Raw genomic sequence first — 24,333 nt, forward strand, 5'->3', positions numbered from 1 at the left:
GATATTTGGTGGTTTGTATGGTCATTCTGATGTAGGCTTATTGTTTGATTTGTGCACAAGTATTTGTTGTCCAACTTGGATAAGCAGAAGTGAAAGTAAAGCAATGAAATTCACCTCACGACTATGCAAAGTTATTCAACAACTATTCAATTGGCACTTGGGGAAGCAAAGCAAGCCCAAACAAAACAATGGAAACCTGTTTCTTAGCATGAATCAGACTAAACAGTACAACACTTGATTTAAAGGAAAGTGTAGTACGTTTTCAGTTTTGTTCGTTTTTTTGGAAGTTGCTTGTTTTATTTTGTTATAATCTCCCGAGTAATTTGAAACTGTTTTTTTCTCTTTAATATTTAACTTGATGTTGTAAAACCGGTTTAATGCAAACCATAAAGGAAAGTACCTGTCTGATTTACTAAACCACTTCCTCAAAAAAAGAGAGATCTGTTCAGACCTGACAGCAAGCTGAGACGAGCACCAAGCTTTTAGCGAGGAGGTTAGTACATTTATTTACGTAGTTTGACATTTTAAGTTCATTTTAAAGGTTTGAATTAAGTCAACAATTTAAGTTTTCACTAAAACTAGGTATTAAACTTCAGGTTAAAGATATTCATGAACTTTTAGTTCTTTAGGCTGTGGATTTTTCATCTGTCTCAGAGTTGCATGAACATCACAAATGGCTGAAGGCTCCAAAACTAATCCAGGCAAGTCCAATACACACACACACACACAAATAAAAATAAAAACACGAACCAAAACCTTAATTTCAAAACTGCCTGATGTGTTTGCTTGCGTTATCTTTGACTATTTAAATCAGTTTAATGATCTAAAACATTAAACTCTGACCAACACTTTATCAAACCTCTGTAGGAGACCGGGGATGATTGTATAACACAATTTTTCTTTAGCACCTAAAACTACCTTTTTTTAAGCTACATGACTGAAACTTTTCAGGCAAAGTACCCACATTTGTCTACTACAAATGTCAACCATTTAAATTTCTTAAACTATATCAGACTTGAGATAAGATCGTGTCGTGAGATGACGACAAATAAAAAGTGGTCATTTGTTACAACCTGCCCTCTGTTACATCCTACCCCACTACTAGGGTAGGTTGTAACACATACGGGGTAAGTTGTAACAGGTTGACAAAATGCACAAAAACTAAGGGTACTACAAGTGATATGCCATAACAACAGTTTTATTGTAAATAAATGACTGCAAAAATACAATATATGTGAATATTGGAAGTGTACTGCGTAATGTTTGTGTTTGTGCAAGCACAAGTACATTTCTCTTTGCATGTCTTTATGTGCACATTCATGTGTGTGTGTGTGTGTGTGTGTGTGTGTGTGTGTGTGTGTGTGTGTGTGTGTGTGTGTGTGTGTGTGTGTGTTTGTATTCTTTCAAAACACGTGTTTCAACCTACCCCACCTTCTGTTACCCACTGTTTAGCTAGCTGTATTAGCATGGTGCTTTTTAAATTAGCAGACGGTTGATACACCATTCTTTACTAAAGAAACTACAATTTGACCTGATATAACTCATATAACATCATCTACAACAGCAGAGGTAATAAACAAAATATTATCTTGTTTTTTTTTTTTTTTACTTTCTTACCTCAGAATTCGATTTTCTATTGTAGTTTCAGGATTAGGGTTAGCTTGCAAGACTGGAAAATCCAACCCGGGCTCATTGTGGAAACGTAGCCCCGCAGACGTTTCTGCGGACCGCGATTTACGTCCCAGGAGGTACGTATTCGAGCGTTTTTTGTTTTCGCGGATCCGCGAGAGGCCGCTGTGTGCGCTTTTTCGCGTCTCGGGCGCCTCTCGGGAGCGCGTGCTGTTCGCGCCCGCGCCGTTCTCACACGAAAAGCCGCCGGATCGGCCGACTCGGCCGCCCTCCTCTTCCTCCTTCTCCTCCTCCTCCTTCCCTAAACCCGAGCGACGGTTCGCAAAAGCCGTCCAGAAAAAAACAAAAAAAAACAAAAGCCCTCGTCTTCGATTTCGACCGCGTTTTCGGATACCGCCGCATTCTTGCCCTCATTTTTCGGATTCCGTTTTTTGTCTTACCTGATTTCTGGAACTGCTGTTCCCCGGACTCGATCCCGGTCGTTGTCCACTGCGGCCGGCTCCTCCTCCGGGGCCTCCGCTCTGCCGACACAACGCTGTGAGCTAAGCGGACAAACTGATTGCATCGGGAAAGCCCTCCACTCGGAGCCGAGCCGTCGGTCGGCGAGCGCGAAGAGGAGGGGCGTAGCGGTGCCATACCGCCCCGCAGCATTCGCTCGAAAAAAACTAAATGCGGCCTTTATGTACCTCCGGCCACGTAAATCGCGGTCTCCAGAAACGTCCGCGGGGCTATGTTTCCAGAATGAGCTTGGGTTGGGAAAATCTCCATGTGTGATTGTTAAAGGGTCATGACACCCCCCACTTTCGGTTCAGGTCCACCTCAGAATTTTTTCAAAAGATGCATCATAGTGGGCGTGGCCAGCAGAGCCGGGAAGAAGGAGAGGAGCGAACAACTGTCAGTCGGTTCACAAAATGAGACACAAACTATGCGGAGACCCATGATTTTATAGTTTACAAAGTTAAAATGCAAAGAAATAAACAGTAATTTAATGCCCTGCTACATTTGTAATTTCAGATACACATAACCACATTTTATATCATTATAAAGATTATCGTGTTCATATAAACTCTTTAAATAAGGACTTTTGCCTCAGTCCTTGGGTCTGAATGCAGACTCAGTGCAGCAGGTCTCTTGCCCTGTCTATTTTAACCGTTAGCCCTGCCGGAGGATTTAGGGGAACACAGCAGCACGGCGATGTGTCTAAATGTGAAAAAACTTAAAAGACAACGTCCGCCATTCTCCAATACTCGTACTGCTCTCCAGACAAAAATGCTTGCTGCACACACAGCTTTGCTGTATTGGCCCTGATTTTTGCCGCAAAAATCATTTTAAACCCGGAAGCTAAAATTAGCTTACAAAAGCTCAAAATTATCCCGTTTTCCCCACAATTAAAGCTGACAGGTGCTAACATTGTCTTAACTGATGCTCAACACACAAATTTGTCGAAATCTCAAAAAAAGTATAGAGGGTTTCATGAACCTTTAAGTTAACCTGAGGAAACTGAACATATTACATGACTTCCATCTCATCCCTGATTTGTGGAATTGTTACAACTCTCCCTGTTATATACACGATCTACCCTATATACAGTAACCAGTACAAAGCAAATATCCCATTCTTAAATTATTGCATATGTTTGTATACACTTGTAAGAATTACTGACATTTAGTCAGTTTCTGAATTAATCAAGACATGGGGATTTGTCATTGTGGTTTAATCATTGATTTGTATTATTATTATTTTTCCATGTTTTGTGTGGAAAAGATACAGCATACCAAATTACATGATTTTCATAATATCTTGTTATTTTCTGTCCTGTAAGGTTGTGACGATCAGGAGACATGTGTAATTAAACAGATGACACCATGTGGTGCTGGTGGGAAACTCTTTTAACTCTAGTATTAGTTAATTTAGTGATTATAGTGTCTTGAATTGCCAAAAGCAGGTTTTAGTTTCTACATTTTGAAGTTTTCATTTATAAATTGATTTTTTACAGTCATTGTGTACAGTAAATGTAAATTATCAACTGGCACAGAGATAAAAAAAAAAATACATTTAGTGGTTAGTCTAAAGCATTATAAGCAACAAGATTATTACTAGCCTTTGACAAACTCTAAACAGATTATTATTAGCTTATAAACAAACCAGAATATTACTAGCCTATATACAAACACTAATAGATTATTAGTATCCTACATTATAAACAAACAATAAAAACATATTATTTTTAGCCTATAAACAATTCCTATAGAGTATTATATTTCTATACATCATAATCAAATGCATATTATTATCCTACATTATAAACACACAGGTTGTTAGCCTATAAACACTCTAAAGAACAGATTATTACTAACCTATGAACAAAAAGTACACAAGTAAGATTTAAACCCTACATGGCTTTACAGTTGATTTATTCCTCTGATCGGCTTTGTCTACCTCCTTTTCATTTTTAGGTCCACCGCTTTTACATACAGTTAGTATGGAAGGATTGCCCCCCCCATTCAGTAAGACATAACTAGACATATGTACCAGACACTTGTGTGTTTATGATCTATTGAGTTAACAAGTTTTACATGTGCTGTTTCTTTGCTTGTGTGTCAATAATTTCAGTGAAAGATGAGCATTTAGATATCACAAAGAACGTAGTGTCAACCAGAAGGTCATCACACAGCCTTTTAACAGAAAAGACTGTTGCCATAAGGCCAGTGGATTCCTCACCAACAAAACAATCACAGACACAAGAAAGAAAAAGACCATGAGAAACAACACAAACACCTGAGAGGCCAGAACACAGAACCCAAAGAAGACAGAAATAAAAAGAAGAGTTGCCACACTTTGTAAAATTAAACACTATTACACAACAGGATTATTGAGGTTAAACATGGACAAAGTAGGTTTATCCTACAGTGACTGAATTATTATTATTATTAGTTGCATACAGCTACAGTTCTGCTTCATAGATTTGGAGCCCTCTGAAATCTTTTTTTAATTGTAGAGCAATAATTGGTTTCAGCCATTAAGTGAAGTTGAGCTTGATTGTCATTTCGCTACATGTGTGGATATACAGTTTTAAGAATGTTGTGTCTCGCAGGACCACAGTGCTAAATAAACAGACTGGTGTCCTGCAGAGTTTAGCTCCAACCCTAATCAAATACACCTTCATATTGCATTTTTTAGTGATCTTGATGACACAGAGGGCGTACTCACACTATTTACACAAAGTCGTTTGATATGCAGTGACATGCAGTCAAATATTTCGCCAAACAGATCAGCCACTTTTGACGCTCATAAACAATCATAAAATCCTTGTGCTGCAGGAATGAGGAGGTTTGCTGAAGGTGCAGAGCTGTCGTGCAGTGAGGAGGTTTGCGTCTTTAATAATCTACGGCAGTTTGTGTTCATTGAACATTAAGATTGGTTAATAAATCCATATGAAACAGTACCTTAAAAGTCACGTCTCGCTTTCAGTTTCGGGCTCGGGCACGTTTTGCACTCACATACTAAGTGTACCATGCCAAAGCCCAAGTGAACTGTACTCTGGCACACCTCTTCCAACCGGGCTAGTGCCGGCCAAGTGATCCGTGCCTGAGCCTGATTCAGAGCACTCACACTTCTCAAACGATCCGGGAAACAGGCCTGGGCACGGTTCAGATAGCATAGTGTGAGTTTGCTCTGATTAGCATGTTAAGGTGTGTTTGGTTAGTGTTAGAGCGCTCCAGAACCAAGATTGCCCCTCCCTGTCACCATTTGTCACCCATTAGCAGCTCAAAATAATTTTTTGCTCAAAGTTCTGCTTTTGTCAAATGGTGCAGTAATTCAAAACAGGACACTTTCACTTTGGAGTGAAAACACGACCGCTTTATCGAAGAGTCATTCCAAACTGAAGTTTTATTTCAGTATGTAGATGTACTTACTGTATGTAGTTAGGACAATTCCGAGGGCCCATGCACCATTGGTGCCCCCATATTTACTATTAAGGGGCCCAGAATTAGAAGCATTATAATCAATTTTATAGCATTTTATGTATGTAGAAGCATTGTATGTTTATATAGAATCATTTTATATATATATATATATATATATATATATATATATATATATATATATATATATATATATATATATATATATATATATATAAACATCTTATATGTGTATTTCCTCAATGTCAGGTACACTTTAAAATGTATGTTACCACTGAATGCAACATAATAATAATCTAATTCATAATTACATTAATTAATCAAAATCAGTGCTCTACTGAAGACTTCACAATTTGTTCCTGGATATTGTACTCTTAAGTACTCATAACGACTAAACATATTTTTATAAACTTTTGTTTAAGAAACAGAAATAATAGTTTGTAATTTTTTCCAATATTGTATTTTAATTTTGGCAGCGTAGTGGGACAGTGGGTAGCTATTGCCTCACACCAAAAACATCACTGGTTCGAGTTCCAGCTGGTCCAGTTGGTATTTCTGTGAGGAGTTGGCATGTTCTCTCCGTGTTGGTGTGGGTTTCCTTCAGGTGTTCTTGTTTCTCCCAGAGTCCAAAAGCATGCGTTATTGGTAAATTGGGTATGCTAAATTGTATGTAGTGTGTGTGTGTGTGTGTGTGCGAATGAGAGTGTATGGGTGTTTCCTAGTGATGGGTTGCATCTATAAGTTCATCTGCTGTGTAAAACATATGCTGGATAAGTTGGCGGTTCAGTCCACTGTAGCGACCCCTGATGAATAAAGGGACTAAGCCAAAAAAAAAAATGAATGAATGAATATTTTAAATATCACATTTATCATGTATCATGTAATCTTTGTTTAATGAGCAACAGCTTAGCTGAATCTTGTTGCTATTTATGTGCATTTCAAAGCATTTACCTGTGTTTGCCTGTCTGTGTTTTGATCCCTGGACTGTTTACTCCATTTTTGACCGTTCTCTGCCTGCCCGGACTATTGCTTGTTATCTGGATTACATTTTGGATCTTCTATGTTGTTTTTGGTGCTCCTGTTTACCCATACCTGTACGACCATCCCACTTTATAATAAAGCTGCATTTGTATATCGATTGTCAGCACAATCTGTCATAACACTATACTAAAATGTTACATTTTATACACTTTATGGGTGCATAGTGTGCTGTATATACTGTAGTATGAGCTCAGTTTAGGGTACTTTAGTTGTGATGATTTCATATTGCTAATAAGTTACTGAAGTCTTATTTTTTTGTGTCATAGATGGTTAAGAGCAGCAAAACAGAAGCTAGAAACTGTTCATTTATCATTATTTTGAATGTGTAAGGTCCACCCAGTTGGCCCAATGCCGGTGTCCACTGGTGGATGAAGGTTCACTGCATGTTCGGTTTTTCCAGTGCACAATGTTGATTTACCTTAAATTTAGCTCATATCTGACTCCAATTTTAGTATGAGGTGGTTTAGAATATTAATATATTTATCTTTAGTTTTATCTGACTCCAATCATAAAACATTAAAAAGATTATATCAATATGTAATTTAGATAAATGTTTGAACCGTTTGTCTTCACTAGTAACTATTACATCCGTTCATTCGGGTGCTCATGTCGCTCAGAGAAATCGGCTCGGCCGAAGGCGTCCCTCACGGACACACTCTGGTCAGTCTTGAATATTAAACAGAGGTAAATTGACTAATACTTTAGATGGCCGCTACCAGCGCGCTCGTTCTAAAATACTTTCGTTAGTCCCGCTTAGATGTACACCTTTGAGTTAAGACAATCATCATTTCTAATTAGAGGTTAGGGCATTAATATAAATGTACCCGACTACTGGACTCTATAGTAACTTTGGTTTTCACCAAGCACATGGTTTCCCATATGAACTTAATTTAGAATAATATTACCTTCAAACAAAGGTCGGGTACCCAATCTAGGTTAGTCGTGCAACAACTTGTTGACCTAGATGTAAGTTAACGCCCTTTCCACCTAAGTACACTTGAATCAATATCAAGAGTCAGCCGGATCCCTAAAACACAATTAGTGTGCCCAATGCTCCATCTCAACTGGATTTTAGTCCGTCTACTGACCTGACGCAAGACGTGCGGAAACAAGGATACAGCGTAATCTACAAGAACTAATAATTACAGAGTGAGCAAAATATGGTCAAACATTACAATTTATAAGTCAGGTAAATGTATTATGCCAATTCAATCAGTCAATTCATAAATGATCAATACAAAACATCAAATTATCAAAGATAAATCCAAGATGAAAAGATGCATACCTGACTTCAAATTATACATAACGTGGAGCGTAAGCTCCATGTTACGGCTGATCTGGGTAGGCAGAATCGCCCTGAGCCTTTCTCAAACCTTACCTTAAATAATCCAAGAATTCCCTCAAGGAAAAGGGTGTGTGCATAAAGTCACACCCTTCACAGTGGTTCAAAAGATGCCTGAAGTTATATATTTATTGTTTTGATTATGTCTATTTCTGAGAATTAAGAGGTCTCATTTCTGAGAGAATGAGACCATTGTATCAGTCGCACTGAGACATTTCAAATGATATCAAACATGATAGATAAAGTCACTTTGGTTTATTTAGAACATTCAAACATTGAAATGACCATATGCGTGAGATGGGGTGGATGAAGCCGAGTTTCAGCAGACTCAGATGTAAATGTTGCAGGAGGTGTTTTTTCCCGCATTCCCACCTGCTGGGTTGTGGAGTCAATTGTCTCTGTTTTCAGCTCATGTTTGAATTGTCAATGACATCAAAAATATTTGCAATATCTCAACTCTTACAAATGACTCTTAAATGATGGTTCAATTTATTTAACAATATACATCTATCAGATACAAAGAAATGGTGAAATTCAAGTGCATCCTTTCCCTTCAATTATCACGGTGATCATGTAAATTTGAAAATGAAATTTGTAATTAAAATAAAGAAAGCGTTTGACTGGAGTACAGACTTTTTATTATTAAAGTGGAAATTTAAATTTTTGGGTGCCTTTATGTCTGATATTTGGTAGTTTCTATGGTCATTCTGATGTAGGCCTTGTGTTTGATTTTTGGACAAGTATTTGTTGTCCAATTTCTCATTAGAAGATAAATAAAAGTGAAAGTAAACCAATGAAATTTACCTCATGGTTGTGTAAAGATATTCAACAACTTTTCAAACATCTCTCAGGGAAGCAAAGCAAGCCCAAGCGAAACATTGGAAACCTGTTTCTTGTCATGAAACGTGGAAACAAAAAAAAGTGTACAGTTTGTTTTTTATTATAAGGTCCAAACATGTCAGAGTCATTTGAAACAATATTTTCTTGCCAGAAAATATTTAACTTCATGTTGTAAAACCTGTTTGATTTACTAAACTACTTCCTCGAAACAACAGAGATCTGGTCCAACACGTCAACAAGCTATCGGTGTCACTTTTAGCAAGGAGGTTAGTACATTTATTTACATAGTTTGACATGTTAAGTTTATTTTAAAGGTTTTAATTAAATACGTGCTCAACTTTTTTTAATTTGTGTATTAAACTTCAAGTAAAACATGTTTATTGACTTTTATATTAAGCTTACAGTGGATTTTCATCTGTCTAGGATTTGCACAAATATCAAAAATGGCTGAATGCTCCAAAACAAATCCAGGCAAGTCAAACACACACAGATCACAACCTTAATTTCAAAACTCTATGATGTGTTTGCTTGTGTTATCTTTGACTGATATTTAAATGGGTTTGATGATCTGACACATTAAAGTGTGACAAACTTGAACAAAGTAGGAAATCTCTAAGGGGCAAACACTTTTTCACACCACTGCATACACAGTACAACCAGTACAGAAACAAATATCCTATTCTTAAAATATAGCACATGTTTGTGTAAAATTGTAAGAATTATTTTGACATTTGAAATGAGTTTCTGAATTAATCTAAAATTGGAGATAATTGTTGATGTATATTATTATTTTGTTCCATGTTTTTGTGTGGAATAGATACAGTAAACTAAATTACATTATTTTTTTATAACATCTGTTATTTTCTACACTAAGATTGTGACGATCTGAAGAGATGTGTAATTGAACAGATGACACTATGTGGTCATGGTAAGAAACTCTTAACCCATACAATATCTTGAAATGCCAAAAGCCGGTTTTGGTTTCTACATTTTAAAGTTTTCATTTATAGATGGATTTTCTTTTGTCATTATGTAAATGTAAATTATCAACTGGCACAGAGATGAGAAAAGACATTGTGGTTTTAGACATTTGGTCTAAACTAAAGCATTATAAGCAACACGATTATTACCAGCCTATGACACTCTATGAACAGATTATTATTATCTTATAAACAAACCAGAATATTACTATCCTATAACACTCTTTAAACAAATTATTATTTTATAAACAAATCTGATTATATACAAACACTAAATGATTATTATTATTTTACATTATAAACAAACCTTAAAACATTCTTTCTAGCCTATACACAATCTCTATAGAGTATTATATTTCTATACATCATAATCAAATGTTTATTATTATCCTACATTATAAACATACAGGTTGTTAGCCTATAAACACTCTAAAGAACAGATTATTACTAACCTATGAACAAAAAGTACACAAGTAATATTTAAACCCTACATGGCTGTACAGTTGATTTATTCCTCTGATCGGCTTTGTCTACCTTCTTTTCATTTTTAGGTCCACCGCATTTACATGCAGATAGTAAGGAAGGATTGCCCCCCCCCCCCCCCCCCCATTCAGTAAGACATAATTAGAAATATTTACCAGACACTTGTGTGTTTATGATCTATTGAGTTAACAAGTTTTATCTGTGCTGTTTCTTTGCTTGTGTGTCAATAATTTCAGTGAAAGATGAGCATTTAGATATCACAAAGAACGTAGTGTCAACCAGAAGGTCATCACACAGCCTTTTAACAGAAAGGACTGTTGCCATAAGGCCAGTGGATTCCTCATCAACAAGACAATCACAGACACAAGAAAGAAAAAGACCATGAGAAACAACACAAACACCTGAGAGGCCAGAACACAGAGAAGACACGAAAATACAATCGAGAAGATGCCACACTTTGTAATGAGAAGCACTACTGCTTACAACAGGTTTACTGAGATTAAACATGGACAAAGTTTTATCTTAAATTGAGTGAATTATTATTACACTTATTTGCATACAATTACAGTTTTGCCTCATACTTTGGAGCCATCTGGAAGAATTTTCATTTTAGTGAAATTCTATAATTAAGTTGAGCTCTATTGCCTTTTCTCTACACGTGTGGACATACACTGCAATGAAATATCATGTCTCGCAGTGCTACATAAATAAACAATCATATATGAACACAATACTGGACATAAGAGTTTTTTAAACCTATACACAATACTGGAGTGATAATTAAACTACTAACTATACATATTGTATAACCAAAGACAGACTATACAAGTGCTTTTAGTTATTAGTTAGTAAGAGGTATTTAAGGTTGAAGGAAACAAGTAGACTTGGCATGTTCTCCCTGTGTTTGCGTCGGTTTCTTCTTGATGCTCTGGTTTCCCCCACAGGTGAATTGGATAAACTAAATTGGATGTAGTGCATGAGTGTGCATGTGATAATGTATGGGTGTTTCTCAGTACTGGGTTGCAGCTGGAAGGGCATCTGCTGTGTGAAACATATACTGGATAAGTTGGCGGTTCATTCCGCTGTGGCGACCCCTGATTAATAAAGGGACTAAGCCGAAGGAAAATTAATAAATGGAAAAAAACAAGTTGTGCAACTTCATTTGTGGTACACTCACAGGTAAACATAATTTCCTCAAGATTGATTTTAAGTGTTTGGTGCATATAGAAAGAGATGTTTTTTTTTACAGATAGTGTTTCTCTAAATTGTGCTTTGTGAAGCCCACTCACCTGTGTGAAGAAGAGCACTTTAGCTTCTCTCAAATGTGACAAATGGTGCATTCCAAACGGGACATGTCGCTCTCTGAATGAAGGGCACTTTGTAGTGAAAACGCTTGACCACCACATCAAGTGTTGTTCCAAACTGAAGTTTTATTTCAGTATGTTGACGTATTGGGCAGCACGGTGGTGCAGTGGATAGCACAATTGCCTCAGTAAGAAGGTCGCTGTTTCGAGTGATGGGTTGCAGCTGGAAGGGCATCCACTGTGTAAAACAGGGGTGGCCAACCCTGTTCCTGGAGAGTCACCTTCCTGCAGATTTCAGTTGCTACCCATATCAAGCACACCTGAACCAATTAATTAGGACCTGAACACCACGTGATAATTACAGGCAGGTGTGCTTGATATGGATTGTAACTGAAATCTGCAGGAAGGTGACTCTCCAGGAATAGGGTTGGCCACCCTTGGTGTAAAACATACACTGGATAAGTTGGTGGTTCATTCCGCTGTGGCGACCCCAGATTAATAAAGGGACTAAGTTGAAAAGAAAATGAATGAATGAATGCTGATATACTTCCAAATAACACAGAATATTCAGTAGGAGGCGGGGCTTTCTTTTGCATGTCATTCCCTCATAGCAAACTAGCAGTAGGTGTGGTTAAGGACATTAATATATACTATTAATATCCTTAAGTTGCTATGGAAGTCCTCAGGTTAACGTCAACAGAAGGACCACCACTCCAAACACAGAAGCAACTACTCAGACTTTGATTAAAGATTACCAAAAACAAACGTCTTTCAGTGGATTAACTTGCACAGATGTATTATTCACCTTAACAAAAACAATGTGAGGTTGCAAAATAAACATTGTAAATGTTCAGAAGTGCTTTGCAGAAAGAAGTTTTGTTTTTGCCCTCCGAACCCTTCATCGCTTTACAGCTGTCACTCTGTAAAAAAAGGGTTAGTCAAAGTCAAAGTCAGCTTTATTGTCAATTTAACCACATGTACAGGACATATAGAGAATTGAAATTACGTTACTCTCAGACCATAGGTGTCTAACATATAATATTAATACAAAAAGTAAAGTTTTAAGAAAGAATTTACAATAAATATAATTATACATAAAATGTAATCTAAATATATACATAAAATGGTAATATATACATAAAAAAACTCTGCAAACCAGAGTTGTGGAGATATAGAACAGTATATAGTGCAAAAAGGCTTGTAAAGGCATGATATATAGGCCGGTAGTCCAATGTTGCATAAAGTGACCAGTGCAGATGTGTGTATGTATGTGTGTGTATTTTCATATGTGTCAGAGTCCAAAGGTGCGTGGAGAGGGAGAGAGAAGCGGTGGCAGAGCTGGGAGAGAGTTCAGCTTCCTGACAGCCTGATGAATGAAGCTGTCTTTCAGTCTGTTGGTCCTGGCCTGGAGACTGCGCAGTCTCCTCCCTGATGGCAGCAGACTGAAGAAGCTGTGCATTGGGTGGGTGAGATCTGCTGTTATGCAGAGGGCTTTTCGGGTGAGATGGGTGCTGTAAATGTTCTGGAGGAAGGGGAGAAGGACACCAATGATCTTCTCAGCTGTTCTCACTATGCGTTAAAGAGTTTTCCTGCAGGATGCATTGCAGGCTCCAAACCACACAGTGAGGCAGCTGGTCAGGATGCTCTCAGTAGTGCCTGAATAGGGCATAGGGATGAGCCCTTTAGAATGAAACGCAGTTCAATTTTGGAGAAAGGTGAAATGCCTTGTGTTTCATGGTATTTATCTTTTCTTTGATGGAGAAATGTGGGTTTCTCAACCTAATATAAGAATGCATGTTAAAATAACCCACAGAAATAACATGTATTTACTTTTCTTTATGTTACTTTTTATGTTACAATGAAATAAAGAGCCAGTCATTGAACAATATGTTAAGGAGTAGTAATATTTATAAAATTTTACAGTTATAACCTGCCCTTGAGCTCATCAATAATGCTGAAATGGCCCTCTGTGAAAATATGGTTGACACACCTTCACGGTAACCATTTCTTACGATATATTTTTATAACTTTGAGATTGATGCCTTTGAAATCTTCTGATGTAGTTTTCCCTGCTACATGAAGCCTTTCACTACGATAACAACGTTTCATTTTATGACTGAGGTTTGAGGATTGTCCTAAACTGTACACCGTACCGGAAGCTTCACACGTTCAGGTATGATATTATGCGCGCGCACGCTTTGTAGCGAATTGGAGCGTGGGTTTACCTCTTCTAACAATCCTACTTATGTAAAACTACACTAAATAATCAGGTAAGAAATTAAGAATTTTCGTCTTAAATCTTTTTGGTTTTGCACATTTGAAGTGAGAGAGAAATTGAGCGAGCTGTTCTCCTTTATTGTTGTATTAAAAAACAAACAAATGTTCTGTTGTTTTCATTGGTTGTTTTAGTAAGTGTCAGTGTGAGGATTCCCTATTTGTTTTTATATTTAGGACTCAAAAGTACAGAGAATTCAGAGTTGTCTGTCTATTCAGCCACTAGAGGGCAGTGACCTGAAAGATTTATGCACTTGTGTAAATGTAACAGTAATGAACTGCTTACTCTTAATGTTATGAGAGAAAACTAATTCAGTAGATCTGTTTAATTAGCTAGAAGTCACCGATTGTTTGTCATAAAGCTCTTAAAACTGAGGAGATACTCAGTGGAGAGGATAAGTCAATCTACTGATTGACTTATCCTCTTGATGTAACTAAGACTTTCAATTGTTGTAAGTGATTTGATTAAAAGCTGTTATGTATCTCTTACATTTTGGTTTACACAGACACACACAGAGATATATGTATTTGATATAAACACAAAGCATATTTAAGCCACATAATACATTTGTTTTATACACACTGAACAGTAATTTTAGTTGAATAAACAGGTGACAATCAAGTGTACTTCTGATTTCCTATAAATAAAGTATTTTAAAAAACATGTAGTTTAGATTTAGCTTGGTTATAGGTTAGGTTAACATCATCATTTAATATGAGGTAATATTAATGGAAACTCTAATGATATTGTCAATGATTAATTTCTGTCTTCCAGTGGATTTCCATTGATGAAAGAAGATCTATTAAAAATGACTGAAACTACAGAAGTGTCTGAAACAAAGCAATTCAGGTAAAAATGAATAATGGATTTATTTTCTAAAACAACAATTTTTTGTTGTTTCCGTTCACTTTTGTAGAGTTTTTCTGTTTTATCCATCTGTATATATATATATATATATATATATATATATATATATTTTTTATCCTGGAGACGATGCAGTTCTGATCCAACTGTCAGTGTTGTTTTAATTGAGATTAAAATGTGGATATGGAGTGATTTGATTTATGATTATAGTGATAGACTTGACAAAGTTTATAATTGAGTGAAATATTTTATACGGATGTGTTTTTCTAAGGTCTGTGTCTGCAGTGTAAGGTGAATTTAAATCATTTGCATACGATTTTGTAGATTTATCAGATGAATTTTATTTAATGATTTACAGTGTGATTTTACGTCTGATTATTGAGTTTTTCTATTTCAATACTGTTAGAGTCCATCAATAATCATAAAGCGCTACTTATTTCATGTTCAGTTTTATGCTCGTATATTATTATGTTTTACACAGATGCACTCCGCTACAAAATACTCCCAATCAATCTAAAATGATAAATTGTTTACAAATAGTGTCATTTGTCATCTTCTGATTTTATATTCCTATCACAGCATATATTGCAGAAAAACTAAATATCACCATGTCTGTTGTTTGTAATACTGTGCAGCCCTCATCTCTAGATGTTTCCTATGTAGGGACAAACACAAATCTGGTTGAGGGCAGTTTGAAAAAGTAAATATAGCAAACTATATTACATTAAAGTCACCATTAGTAATTTCCTAATTTATTAATTACAATTTTAAAACAAATAGAACACATTAATTGAATTAACTAATGCCCTGTACCTTTTTACATTTTAGAAAGAACTAGAAAAAATAAAAACATAAGCAATGAAATTCACTGCTGAATACATTAGTCAAGCTGCATTTGCCTTTGCATTGATTTGCCTGCCAATGTTTTCTACCATGTCCACCAGGGGCGCTGCTTACAATTTTGGGCCTAATGAAAGTAAATTTTTGACATTGGACCCCTGCTAGAACTGTTAATACCAGCTGATTCTTGGGGCCAGGTGTGCCTCTGGCTGGTTCAGACCTATGACATAATTTTTTGGGTGTGGTGGTTGGACCCCCTTATACTAACTCTGGGGGCCCCAAAAGTGAGTGGGCCCTTAGAATCATTTTAAAGGGCACCTAGGTTACCCCTTTTTTTCAGATTTAATATAAGTCTTTTGCGTCTCAAGAATGTGTATATAAAGTTTTAGCTCAAAACACCCATCAGATTTTTCATTAGACCTTTTACAAGATGCTGTTTTATACTGATTTCCAGCAGGGGGTGATTTTGTCGTACTGCGCCTTTAAGACGAGTCTTTCCCACCTACTGTTAATACGCTCCTTCCCGCGTGCTCTAATCTCCTCCCTCGGCTGCGTCAGACAACAGACAGACTTAAAGGAAGAAGGTCTCACGTAGCGTTTGTGAGAAATACTACAGTAAGAACTAACCTTTACTAATCAGTATTGTGAAGTTGCATTGATGAGTCACACACAATATCATTACAAAGTTCACGCGCGCGCACACACAGACATACACACGCACACCACATCTGACACACACACAGGCAGGCAGACAGGCAGAGCGCGCTTAGCTTAGCACTGTTTTTGCACTCAAATGTGAAAGGATACAGGCTAACCTCCAATACTGTGTGGATATCTGTTATGCTAATGTACAAAATAAACCCGATTTAACGTCCACAAACCGGGATTGAAGCGTCTTCTTTTATAATTGTTCTGACACGCGGCTGTGCTGATGAAGTTAAGCTGAAGTAAATTGCTGTAGTTAATTACACACGTGTACTGTTTTAAAACACTTTAAACATGTGAAACTTACTCTTAATCACATTTGATGATGATTGCTGATCCTAGCGAACAGAACAGACCTTTTATTCCCGGTTGCTTTGCGTATGTCTGCCTGGTGTTGTTGACATATACACGTGACTACCGGAACATGTTAATGCGCGCAGCCGTCAATCAACTCCTACGTAAAGTTGCAGTCGGTCTGAAAACCGCTCTAATTGGTCCACCGTTTTAATGTTGTTAAATTAAAAAAAGGACTGGGTGTGTTTATATCACCCCAATATGATGGTCTATAGACTATATATACACATATGTCTGTCCAAATAGCTTGAAAAGGAGATTTTTCACCATAGGTGCCCTTTAACTCAATACCAACACCCAAGAATCTGCACACAAGGGGGAGAGTTATTACAAGCTAACAGACTCCTTCTCCTCACCATTTCTGTGTGTTGTCAAAACTGACAGTTGGAGGGCCGTGGTTAAGTATGTTATCCATGCCCAATACCTCAGAAGTAATGGTAAATTCTAGATAATAATTCCTTACATTTATTTAGTGCTTTTCTGGACACTAAAAGCGCTTTACACATTGGGGGAATCTCCTCAGCCACCACCAGTGTGCAGCATCCACCTGGATGACAGCCATATTGCACCAGACCACACACCAGCTGATTGGTGGAGAGGAGACAGAGTGATGAAGCCAATTTTAATATGGTGAGGGTTAGGAGGCTGTGATGGACAGAGGCCAGTGGGCAAACTTGGCCAGGATGCCGGGATTAAACCCCTACTCTTTTCAAAGGACATCCTGGGATTTGTCGGGACCTCGGTTTAACGTCATAAATATAGAGTCCACTTCACTATACTGGGATGTTAGGACTCACACAGACCGCAGGTTGAGTGCCCCCTGCTGGCCTCTCTAACACCACTTCCGGCAGCAACCTAGCTTTCCCATGTGGTCTGATCAGGCACAGTCTTGCTTGGCTTCAGTGGGCGACCATGTGAGAGTTGCAGAGAGCTATCTGCCGGTAGATAGGATACAGCTGTGGATTTGCACATCAATATAGCATAATTTTTGTGACACTATATAACAATAATTAATATTTTTACAGTACTTTGATGGTTGGGTTTAGGGTTAGGGTAGGGGTAGACATAAAAAAATTAAATGTGTTGGGTAATTTATTAAATAACAAAAATAATACTTAGTACAACTACTGTTTTTATATTGCTTTTACAGTTGGCTTTAGGGTTGGGGTAGATGTTAATAAAATACAATTCATGAAATTTTATTAATAATATAAAATAATTCTCGTTAACTTCCACCGCAATCTCACGGCAATTCGTAACTTTTTGCCTTAGTGGCTAAAGGCTGATTTATACTTCTGCGTCAAACGCCGGCGTATGCTACTTCGTAGAGATGCGCGGATGGGCTATTATTTCATCCGCAACCGCATGACAAAATTCATCATCCGTCCGCCATCCATCCGCACTAACATTTTTGACCAATTTTTAAAACCGCACCGCCCGCCATCTGCTGATTGGGCTCTTTATTTGAATAGCTTATTCCTTTTTATTATAAAATGAATGTTTCTTTATTGATCATTATAGAATAGAGAATGACTTTAATGTAGACATGCAGTTAATCCAAATGTGCAATTGAAGACGCTTTGAAGTGACGCTAAAGATACGAAGACGTGTCTTTTCACTTGATTCGATTCCTCGGTCCAAGAGTCTTTTCCTTGCGTGTTTCCCTCTTACCGTTATCCCGGTGGGGTGGAAACACGGGAAAGAAAGCAAGGAAAGGAAACGAGGATGCACAAATAAGGCACAGTTTTTCGACTATTTTTTTATTTTTTATTTTTTGCTGTGGATGTTATTGAGCTTGTAGAAATCGGAAACAACACCAGTTCTGCGACACAGATGAACCTTTATTGATATCTCTATCAGACAATACCTATTTTATATGCCAAAAGAAACAACAGGCAGTAAAAAATATATTAACATAAATATCTTAATGTAGGCATAGGCTATAGTCGCATGCTTTGGCAAACAGTTAAAAAAAGTTTTAATAAAAACGTCATATCGTGCCTAAGCCTTGTAGGCTCAGTCACCCCCACAATTAGAAATTAAATTAGAAAAACAGATATGCCATCCCTCTTTGAGCGAACATAAAATCTGACCAGGCTAAAGTGCATGTATGACAAGTGCCCCAATAACCCATGGAGGATTATCCCCATTCCCCTCAAACTTGAAGCATAACAAAATACTACGCCATTAAAGTTGCGACAAAGAAATTCTGGCAAAATAACCTTAGCCTCGGAACGTAAAAGCGAGGCCAACATGTCTAGAATAGAATAGGCTAAACCAATATGAACGTAAAATTATCAGCTGACCGAACTCAAAGGTTTATATTAAACATATGTGTAGCCTAAATAACATAGGCTAATTGGTTTAATATGCCTGACTTTAGGTCTAGTTTCATTTTTTCTTGGCACAATGGAGAAATAAAATAGCATCTGTGTCAGGATTCAGACGGGAGCGCCTGCATAGCCACTATAATGCGCCCTGCTGCACTGAAGGAGCGCTCGCTCGCAGCACTTGTTGCTGAAATGCATAGAATTCTCTTGGAAAGGTGCTGTAGTCGTGGGAATGCCTGGCCTTATTTCTTCCAAAAGGAAAGTAGATTTTCCTCTGCTGATCCGTCTATACGGAAGTTTGTAGAGGAATACTTCTGTACTTCATCCAGAATTAGTGTATCCGATTCCTCCTCCCATTCTGTGAAGTCAGTCCTAGGCTTTTTTGTTGGTGCGCCACCTATGCCTATAAAAACAGTACAACCGCCCGACACCCGCCCGAATTTAATTAAAATATTATTTTTTCGTAACGTCATCCGCCCGATCCGCGGTTTATCCGCGGAGTCCGCGGCTATAACCGCCAACCGCGCATCTCTACTACTTCGCCGTGGCCGTCGGCGTCGCTGATGTGCAGCTCTCAAAAAAATGTAACTACACGTTGCAACGACGTGTAGCGCAAGCTCTGTGATTGGTCGGCTTGGTATCGCTGACGAGTCTGGGCGGGACCAAGAGCTGCGTGAATGGTGCGAGCCCGATGTAGTGATTGTTTACAAGTGTGGAGTCCCGTGAAGGAGCTCCAGATGGAAAGTTTTGTTTTGTGTTTACCTCATAGTTAAAGTTGTTGCACGTCCGCCGGTTCCTGCCTCAAGATGAGCGAGTTTGAGCCACTTGTACATCCCGGAAGTGTTCAGGAAAAGCAAAACAGCAGCGAAGAAACTCAACACAGAGGAATATTAACACCTCACTGCCAACTAGTGTTTCGGAAGTGTTAATGCAGACCGACAGGGACAGCGCAGAAGTATAAATGCACAACTACGCGCGTTGCATGCGCCGTGGGTCACGCCGATCACTTGACGCAGAAGTATAAACCAGGCTTAATTCGTATGAATTTGTATGATCTAATTTGTACAATTTAGTATGATTTGCTCATCACCCAATGACGGTCGGGGTTAGAGGTGGGGTTAGGTGACACGCCTCCTTTTTAAAATCGTACGAATTAGCCACTAAACTGACAAAACGTAAAATAATTACGTTTCCTTGTGAGATCAGGCTGGCATATCCCTTATTTTCACATCCCAATGTTGACAGGTATGCAACATGACTCCACACGCGGTCTGTAATTGAAAAAATTGACCTTGAAAAATGTGACCGATTATAGGCTCTTATGTCGATTTCGATTACATTTCTATTAATATATGGAATATATTCCAATATATTAATATATAGATGTATGCGATATCGGATGCAGCCTTAGAATTTAGCTGAAAACAAACCAGAAGTGCATTTTCAGATTTAAATTTAGATTACAAGGGCAATCTATTTAGTTTTTCCCAGTGACATGCACAGATAAATTGTCCACCACAAAACTAGCAATGTGATCTAACAAAATCAATATGGCTAGTTTTGATTTCATGTGTACTTTAAAGGCATTCCCCACAACCCTCAGCATCAAGTGTGGGCTTTAGTTTGGTATTTCTGCTGTTTATACTCAAGAATCTCCTTTTTGTTTTTGTATGACGCGCCATCAGCTCCGTTCGCGCGCGCGCCACGTCACCATCACCTCGCGAACTCGCGTGAGTCCTCCCACCGCCCACGCGTGACATCTGAAAGAGAGAGAGAGAGAGAAAAAACATGAAATAAATAAATAAATGAGCAAGGTGCAGTTCCGCCAGGAGCCCCGAGTGAGTGAGAGTGTGTGTGTACGCGCGCTCGCGTGTGTGTGAATGTGTGTGTGGCGTCTGTCTGAAACATGAACCGCTTGCTTTAGACATCCAGGAGCGCTTTCAAAACGCGGGAAATATCCTCACCATCAGCACCACCACCATCATCGTCATCTTCATCATCCTCCCCGTCCTTCCGCGGGGGGAAAAAAACCTGTTCGAGATTTAATTTTATTTGTGCGAGCTGCCTACGAAAGTGACACACAAACACACACGTACATATACTACAGAGTGTGTGTGTGTGTGTTGTTTAAATTAGTGTTGATGCTTTTGTTTACTATCTTAATTAACACCCGCGGGAAGCTGGAGCATTCATGTCGTGATCACAGAAAAGCGTCGTGTTTTTCTGATGGATTAACATATGATCTGAACTCAGCCCAGGTCAAGTGAGTATATACTAGATGTATGTCTGTATAGTGTACTACATGTCTGTGTATGCATATATGTGTGTGTGTATGCGATGTTTGTTGCATGCATTATTGTTCTGTCATGTGATTAAATAAACTCTCTTTCTCTGTCTAATTCCTCCTTTGTGTTGTTTAATCTGATAGTCCAGGCTGAGCATTACTTTCTCAACATGCAACAAGTATTGTTTTGCGCTGCTGCGTGCTTCATGCATTGATTCTCACACCAGCATTCATGTTTTGTTTTTTTTTGGAGACCACAGACAGGTGTGTGTGAATGCACAACACACACTACATACATGTACACTCAATATTTCTTTTCATGTGAGCATATATCCATGCATATACTGATTTATGGGGATCAAAATGTGGATTTTCACCTGTTAGCACTAGTCAGCATGGATAACTAGTCTAGTGCTCTAGTGTCATCTCTCTCCTGCAGGGATGAGTAATCAGGCAGACACGGAGACGGTGAACTCGTCAAGTAAAAAAAAAGCAGGGAAGAAGGCGAAAATGGAAGGCATCAGGTTTTATTTTTATACTACGGCGTTAATAATTGAAGAGCTGTGCATGGATGTTGAACCCGGTGACCAGTGGTCTGTTTGATTTGCAGCAGAAACTGAAAGATCTGACAGGCTTTGTTGATTAAAAAGAAAAAGGGGGCAGTTCACACAAAATATGGAAATTACCTCATCGTTTGTGATCTTTTGTGTGGTTTTAAACCGTTTTTTTTTCTTCTTACAGAGAAAAAAAGAAGAAAAGATTTTGGCACCTATTGAGTTCCATATGAGAAAAAATGGCTACTATGGAGGTCAACGGGTGCCAGCTATCAGCATTCCTCAAAATATCTTCTTTGACAGAGTAAATGATGGCAGAATTTTCATTTTGGGGTGAACTGTCCCTTTAAATTCGTATAGTTATGCCAAAATGTATTCCTCAGATGCTCTAAACTAGATTCATTTGTGTTTAAAATAACACTTTAATAGTTTTTTGTGGTACTTTAAAAAAGGCATCAGTGTAAATGTCAGGAGGACTAGTTCATGTCTGGAAATATTGTTGTGTAGCAGATGAAATATTTGATGAGATATTTAAAAGACTCTATTTTTGCATCAGTGCAAGACAAAAATACTCTTTTTAAAGTCTTTAAATCTTGCCACAGTCTTTCAGAACATTGGGTTGTACACATTTGTCTGTGAGTTTAGAAATAGGCGTTTGTCAGTAAGTCGGAATGAATGTGATCTGGATCAGTGGTAGGGAAACTATGGCTCACGAGACACATGTCGCTCTTTGACCAAAAATATGTGGCTCTCCAGCTCTCTTCTTTAATTATTTTACAGTTTGAAAACCATAACCATCACTGAAAATCAGTTTCCTTTCGAAAATACAATTACAATTCCCTTTAAATTGTAATTTTATACAGCACAATGAATAAGAACTCTGTTAACAATAAAAGGAAGTTTCGACCAATGTGCAGTGGTTGCAATGAGGATAAATGTGAATTGCGACAGCAATAAAGGGCAAATAACTTTATATTTATATGGTAACTTAAATTCAAACAACATTATTATGAGTGTTGATGGTGAAAATAAAAATATGATTAATCGTTCTTTCTTCATTCATGGACTTGCTCAACATGTGAGGCTTCATATTTGTTTGTTTTTGAGTTGTGCATGGACATAAATTAAGGTTTTGTGTAAATCTGTATTATTTATCGTAATATTACAAATAATAAGATAGTAGTAGTAGTAAAACTATAATAATTGTTAATAATTTATAGTAATACAGTTGCAAATGCATTTTTAAAAAGACATTTTGAGAAATACAGTTGAAGTCAGAATTATTAGCCCCCCTTTGATTTTTATTTTTATTTTTTAATTATTTCCCAAATGATGTTGAACAGAGCAAGGAAATTTTCACAGTATGTCTGATAATATTTTTTCTTCTGGAGAAAGTCTTATTTGTTTTATTTTGGCTAGAATTGAAGCAGTTTTTCAATTTTAAGCACAATTTTACTTGGCTAATTACCCTAACCTGCCTAGTTAAACTAATTAACCCAGTTAAGCCTTTAATGTCACTTTAAGCTGTATAGAAGTGTCTTAAAAAATATCTAGTAAAATATTATTTACTAATAACTCTGACTTCAACTGTATACATCCAAATGGCTCTTTAAAAAAATGCATTTGCTAAAAAAAAAAGTTCCAAACCCCTGCTCTGAATGATGGCTGAATATTATTTTTGACACAATTTTGACTTTCACTTGAAATATCAAAGCAGGTATTTGTATTTATTTGGTAAAATCACCATTATTTCTACTATATTATATTTTAGTTTTACTTTGTTTAGTAAAACGGAATTGATAGAATGGTCAGAAAAGTTATTTTTTTAATATACAAGTTGCATATATTTATATAAAAATAGAGTTAAAACAGTAATGTCATAACAAAATTGAGCATTATAAAATATATATATTTTTAAATTTGTTCATGTAGAAAATTGATATTTATAAAGATAAATAAATAATATTTTTTTTTATTTATTTGTTCATTAATTTTCCTTCCGTTTAGTTTCTGTTCATCAGGGGTCGCCACAGTGGATGCCCGTCAAGCTGCAACCCAGTAGTGGGAAACACCCATTCACACACATACACTACGGCCAGTTTAGTTTATTCAATTCACCTATAGTGCATATTTTTGGAAGGTGGGGAAACCAAAGCACCCAGAGGAAACCCACACAGGAAGAACATGCAAACTTCACACAGAAACGCCAACTGGGACTTAAACCAGCGACCTTCTTGCTGCGAGGTGACTGTGCTAACCACTGAGCCTCCATGCTGCCCATTTTTATGTATTTATTTTCATCTTAAAGCTGATTTGTAAGCATCATTATTACTCCAGTTTTCCGTGTCATGTAATCCTTCAGAAAATCATTGTAAAATGATGATTTTAGGAACAGTAATAATATTTGATGATCAGTATTGAATACAGCGCTGTATAAATCATGATCTGTTTGTTTCAGGATTCTCAACACATTTTAAATAGGCATCTTTTATAATCTGGCGATTGTTTTTTAATAAAAGTATTAATTTCTCATTTTATTTTTAATTGTACTGACCTCAAAACTTATCAGACACCATTCAGAG

At 37.3% G+C, this 24,333-nt stretch overlaps 1 protein-coding gene and 2 long non-coding RNA genes across 11 annotated transcripts in view; 2 read left to right on the plus strand and 1 right to left on the minus strand.

Moving 5' to 3' along the window:
• Positions 1-215: 215 nt before the first annotated feature.
• On the plus strand, positions 216-11,378 carry LOC110438361 (uncharacterized). 2 transcript variants are annotated; one of them, XR_012399539.1, is made up of 7 exons: positions 216-493; positions 622-701; positions 8,994-9,044; positions 9,202-9,249; positions 9,653-9,706; positions 10,310-10,371; positions 10,478-11,378. It is a non-coding gene; the product is annotated as an uncharacterized lncRNA (long non-coding RNA). The 2 variants fall into 2 exon arrangements; XR_002456650.3 differs by lacking the exons at positions 8,994-9,044; positions 9,202-9,249; positions 9,653-9,706; positions 10,310-10,371; positions 10,478-11,378 and adding exons at positions 3,452-3,505; positions 4,086-4,136; positions 4,243-5,243.
• A 6,281-nt stretch (positions 11,379-17,659) lies between these two features.
• LOC137489270 (uncharacterized) overlaps positions 17,660-24,333 on the minus strand; it is a 28,824-nt gene continuing 22,150 nt past the window's right edge. The window contains exon 3 of the long non-coding RNA XR_012399540.1: positions 17,660-20,673. This is a non-coding gene — a long non-coding RNA (uncharacterized lncRNA). The remainder of the gene's footprint in view (positions 20,674-24,333) is intronic.
• Positions 20,730-24,333, plus strand: part of kcnc3b (potassium voltage-gated channel, Shaw-related subfamily, member 3b) — a 143,122-nt gene continuing 139,518 nt past the window's right edge. For all 8 annotated transcript variants that reach the window (XM_021470206.3, XM_021470207.3, XM_021470208.3 and 5 more), the window contains exon 1: positions 20,730-21,176. The gene's annotated coding sequence lies outside the window, so the exon portion shown is untranslated. The remainder of the gene's footprint in view (positions 21,177-24,333) is intronic.

Source organism: Danio rerio, chromosome 24 (genome assembly GCF_049306965.1).
Source record: "Danio rerio strain Tuebingen ecotype United States chromosome 24, GRCz12tu, whole genome shotgun sequence".
Taxonomy (NCBI): Eukaryota; Metazoa; Chordata; class Actinopteri; order Cypriniformes; family Danionidae; genus Danio; species Danio rerio.